Raw genomic sequence first — 6000 nt, forward strand, 5'->3', positions numbered from 1 at the left:
TGTGTCCTCACTTTAAAGGGAGAGCCGGTTTTCTTCCACTTATCTCGTACTTTTGACCACAATATAAGGTCAACAACTTAGAAGAGGGAAATGGAATTCTTAATCGAAGTGGGGAGATCAGGACTAAGGGGAGGCACTCTCTCGAGTCCTTGGTCGCTGCCACAGCAAACCCTCCCCATGTAGGCTCATCTTGGCTCCTGACAGGAGTTTTATAAATGATTAGTTCAAGAGCTGCGCTATCTGCTTTTGTGCTACTAGGGACAGCTGCTTCAGAATAGAGTCTTTTCATCAGCCTGGAATTATCAGGTCTCTGCATATGTGCAGCTGAAGATAAAGGGGGCAAAAACTGTGCTTTCCTTGTTTGGAAATCAACAATCAAAGCACAGTGGAGAAGCTAAGAGAGGACCATGATAAAGATAAATCTGAAATTTTAAAAAGGATCTTTGTTATATTTTGGCCACGATGGGTATTTCTTTTTGTCTTTTTCCTTTTTTTCTGTTTGTTTTATTCTGTTCATTAAGATCTAGACACAAAATAGGTGCTAAGTCAGAAGATCTTTTAACTTTGAAATAGGAAAAAGTATCTTATAGGCATGATTTTAGTAGTGGTGTGGGACTTGGATTACCTGGTTATTCTTTCTAAAATCTGCTGTGAGCACTCTAGTGAATATTCAGCTTCCTTGAACAAGAAAAATGATATACTTTGTGTCTAAGATCCAAACAGAACTTCTGGAATAATTTCACTCTTATGATAAAAAACAAATCTCCAGAATAACAAGGTCATTCTGAAATGAGGCATACAGGCAAGACAACCTTCAGGAAAGCAACTGATGAGTTGCATCAGCACAAAGGGGTAAAACCACCTAGCCATAGAAAGACAGACAAGATGCATTCTAGTTTAAGTCCACAATTTAGAAAGAACCACAAATCACATACTCACATGCACAAATTCATTACAGGAATCATCACTCAAACATTAGCACCGTGCAACTTGCAGCCCTAAACAACCAATCTTGTGACTAATTCTGATCAGGCTCCAGGGAAATGCTTCTCCAAATACCTTGCCTTGTAATCTTCAAACCAAAAGTTCTGAATGCTGAAAATGTGCAGAGGTTTCCTTGCTACAAACACTGAAGAGGAACAACGCTTCCAGAATGCACAAGGATTTAAGTAAGGTAAGTTAGCTAAGAGGAAAAACAAATTTAGCAACTTACCAAGTGTTTTACATCAGGTAGCATGAAACCACTTCTCAGTATTAAAGTATCATTTCCTAGTATTAATGAGTGTTCACGTCTTTGCTTCACCTCCTATTCTAGTTAATTGTCCTGAAGGAACTCACCCCTTATCCCAGTACTCACAACATTTGCACATGGAGGCAGAAGGGCATTTCATATGGTGAATTGATTGGGGCTACCCGGACACTCATACATAGCTGGGTCTTGGTGAAACAGGTCAAGCATGACACTAATTCTTTCTATGGGCAGCTAGATGGATGTCAAAAACCTGAAACTAAGAACAGTTCTCATTTTCACAAAAATAATTAGTAAGAATCACAATTTTTAAAAAATTCATAAAAAGTCCATTTTAAATATTTGTATTTCAAAATTTTATACAGATTAATTATACTTTGTATTTAGTCTTTGGATTTTGATAGTTTATTTGGAATATTTTTGAGGGAAAAAAACAACTTTTGAAGACATGAACAAAATTTCTTTCATTTATTTATCTACTTTTGGTACTAGGGATTAAACTCAGGGGCACTCAGCCAATGAAGCCACATCCCCAGCCCTATTTTGTGTTTTATTTAGCAATAGGGTCTCATTGAATTGCTTAGCACCTCACTTTTGCTGAGGCTGGCTTTGAACTCATGATCCTCCTACCTCAGCCTCCCAAGCTGCTGGGATTACAGGCATGCACTACTGTGCCTGGCAACAAAATTTCTTAAGTTTTACATTTATTTTAATTTAAAAATTTAAGCAGAATATATTCCAGTTCATACACTTGCCCTTCAAAAAATCTTTTTGATCAAGGGTCAATGAGCTATGACCCACAAGCTAAACCTAGATATTTTTTTCTATTATTGGATGACTTCATTTATATGAAACATCAAGATAATCAAGCCCAGAGTGAAAAAAAAAAAAAAAAAAAAAAGCAGATTAGATGTTGCCAGAGACTGAAGGGAGGAGGTCATGTAGATGTTCTGGAATTAGGTAGTGTTGGTGATCACCTATTTCCATAAATTTTATTGAAACAAAGCCATACCCAATTGCTTATGTATTGTCTAAGGAGTTTTGAACAGGATTGAGTAGTTGTGACAGAGAACATATGGCCTGCAAAGTCTATAATATTTATTGCCTGAACCTTTTCAGAAAACATTTCTCCACCCGTGATTTAGACCATTACCGTCAATAGAATAAAATTAATATAAAAAAATCATGATTGTAACATAATTAGTATTTTGCTGAAATTGAGGGATGAAAAATAAATCATGCTGTGTAAGTATATCATAGGTCATGATTTGTGTATGTCTTTATTTTATTACTCATCCAAACATTGCTGGCCATCAATGGAATACCCAAATGAGCAATAATAATTAAATTGAGTCATCTTTGGTAATTTGCCAACTTTCTGACATAAAAAAGAAACAATAGATTGAAGCCTGTTTTTTTTCTATTTTGTTGTTATGAAGGAATATTTGTCAAAATAGGAGAATAGACCGTATTTCGTTTAATAGTATATTAGCTTGATTTATGACTTTTTAAATGTTTAGACATATGGTATGTGAGCCTTCATCTACACTTTTGTCCAGGGACTTGAAAATGTTAAGGGTGGGCCTGAAGAAAATCCAACAGGACTCAGAGAAGCCATTATAATGAAAAGCAAGGCAGACAGATAGGGCTTTTGGTTCCCAATAAGCCTGAGGGCTGTCAGCAAATGAACTTCTCAAACAAAGCACTCCACTTGCGCTCAGAGGTTCCACCACAGCAGAGATGTCACCCACATCTCACATCTGACTGACTAAACAGGGATCCCCCTCTCAGCACAGGAAAACAAATCATCACAAATTCTAGGATGAGACCAGAGAGAACACAATTGTCTTCCAAATGAGCTTTTTCTTAATTAATTAAACTTTTTTTTTTAATCACGCAAGTGAAAAAGGTCCATTAGAGAAAAATTAGAAAATTCAGAGGGGCACAAAATTGTCCATAATAAAATAACTCACCCATCCATCTGGTGTAGCATTTTAAAATACACCCATCCAAACTTTGTTCTATTGTAGATTTTTATAATTAATTTACTAAATAAAATGATATTATCTATATATTATTCTAAATTGCTTTTAACCTTAGGAATAAATAGAAAACATCACTCCTACTATTAAATACATTTCTACCTCATTTTAAATGATTGTGCAGTATTCTACCAATAAAGTGTTTAATGAATCCTATATTGTTGAATACTTAGCTTGTTTTCGAAACCAATATTTGTATTCACATGTTTATTTCCTTGAAGTAGAAATAAAAGCATGCCTATTTTAAAGGCTCTTGAATCATATTGCCATGTAGCTTTCTATAAAATTTTGTCTTCTAATGTTGCCATGTTATTTTAAATATTTTAGTTCTGTTTCGGTGTATGTGTTTTCTTGTGTACTCATTAATACTGTGTTATATTGCATGATTGCTGCCAGTAAAGATAAGGGAAACTTTTTTCAATATTTAATACTTATTTTTAATGCATGAACATTTTCCCAGATATTTATGAAGAATATGCTTTTTAAGAGATATTTCCTGGTTATGTTTTGGTTTCGTTCAGCTTAGTATTTTACCTATTATTTTCCACTGGCATGATTTTTTTCCCTAGATTTTAAATATTTTCTTTATATTAATGTCATTTACCCCTTATTCTGTTTTCTCATTTCTTATTTCTCTTTTGTTCATGGTGTTTTCAATTTTCTATGATTTGAAATCTATCCATCTTTTTCCTATGTCTTTTGGTCTACCTCCATTATGTTTTCTGAGTGAGGGCTTTCTTAACTTAATGTTAAGTAAATAAATATCTATGTTTGATTTTATTTTTACTCATTTGGATATTCACTTTAAATTACGGTTGTGGTTGAATTCAAAGTATTTTTTCTTTTGGAATACTAACCAGGTATGTACCCTTCATCCAGTATGCCACTGTGTCAGATACTAAATTCCTTTGTAACCCTCATTTTGTGCATGAACTTTTTATATTCTGTTCTATGTTTATTTTGGCACTAGTAGAACCCTCATTTAATGCAATTTTATACATCTCAAATCTAACAAGAAATTTTCTATTTATTCTACTTTCGAATGTAATTTACTGGATATATTCTCTTCCAAATGGACAGCAGAATTACAATTTTTTTTCCCTTTCTCTTCTTCACTTCCACTAAAATCTGAATTTCATGAAATGTCAGGACTAATTTGGAAAGAAATGACATTTTTACTATACCAAGCCCCATCAATCTAAGAAAATGATATGTTTCATTTATACAAATGTTCAGTTGAGCTCTTATTTTATATTTAAATTAGCATGTAGTAAAATTGACTTTTTTGGAGTACAACTCTGAAATGCAAAATATGTGTAGATTTGTGTAACTTCTGCTACAATCGGAATATGAGAATTCCATCACTTTGATATCATGCAATTGCTTGGTAGTCTTACCCTCCCCTCAACTCTTACCACTGGCAAATACTGATGTGTTTTCTTTCACTATAGTTTCATCTTTCTGAGAATGTCCAATGAGTGGAATTTTATAACTTTTTGAGATTGGCTTCTTTCACTCAGGATAAAGCCTTGAAAATTCATTCAGGCGGCTGCATGAATCAATAGCTTGTTCCTTTTTGTGGCTAAGAAGCATTTCATTGTGGAGATGCATTACAATCTGCTTATCTATTTGCTGTTAAGAACATTTGGATTGGTTCCAGTTTCCAACAGTTATGTACAGAATTATTATAAACTTTCAGTACCGATTATATATGTAAACAAATTTTTTTTCTACAGGCAGAAAAATAGCAAGGAAAAGAGCTGCTGGGTCATCTGATAGCTATATGATTAACTTTATAACAAACTGCCGAACTGTTTTAAAGAATGGTTGTACCCTTTTGTATTTCTCAAAGCAATGTATGAGAATTTCATTTTCCCCACATCCTTGTCGGCACTTTACATCGTCAGGTACTTTTAGATTTTTTTTTTTTTATCTTAGCCACTTAATAGTCATGTAGTGATATCACATCGTAGTTTTCATTATATTTTCCTAATAGCTAATGATACAGAACATTTTTTTCGTGTGCTTATTTGCCTCTGTTGAATGTTTATACATGCACGCACACATACATGTGTGACCACTATATATTTCATATATAATTCATATATAATTTAGAAGTATTTTATTTGATAAGGGATTTGGAATTTTTTTTTTAGTTTGCAATTTTCTCTTTATTCTTTTAACAGTGTCTTTGGGTGAGTAAAATATTTTATTTTAATAAAGTCCAATGTATCATTTTTGTTTTGTGGATTATGCTTTAGTACACATATAAGAGTTCTTTGTCTATCCTCAGGTATGAAACCTAGGATGGCTCTGTATAAGCAAGTCACCCACCCTCTTATTGTGATTATTCCAAAATATTTTCTATTTTTTGCATCTTTTTTGATTGAGATATTGATGTTTCATTTTATCTAGAACCTTAAAAATTAAATTTTTTTAAAGACACAGATATTATACTTCTTATCCAGTGATCTTTTTGACACCCTTTGTCTTCCAATAAATCAAATAGATGTATATATTGACAGAATTATAGTAAGTAATGTCACATGAACCATGAGACATCTTTGTGGTAAATCTTTCTATTTGTATATAGTTCAGCATCAGTAGCCTAAAGTAATATGTGAATCTTAAAAATGGGATAGGCCAGATATCTAAAATGTAGATGAAGATATGGATATGACACAATCTGTATTTAGGCCACCTGTTATG

The sequence above is a fragment of the Marmota marmota genome, unplaced genomic scaffold, assembly GCF_001458135.2.
Source record: "Marmota marmota marmota unplaced genomic scaffold, marMar, whole genome shotgun sequence".
NCBI classification, from domain to species: Eukaryota; Metazoa; Chordata; class Mammalia; order Rodentia; family Sciuridae; genus Marmota; species Marmota marmota.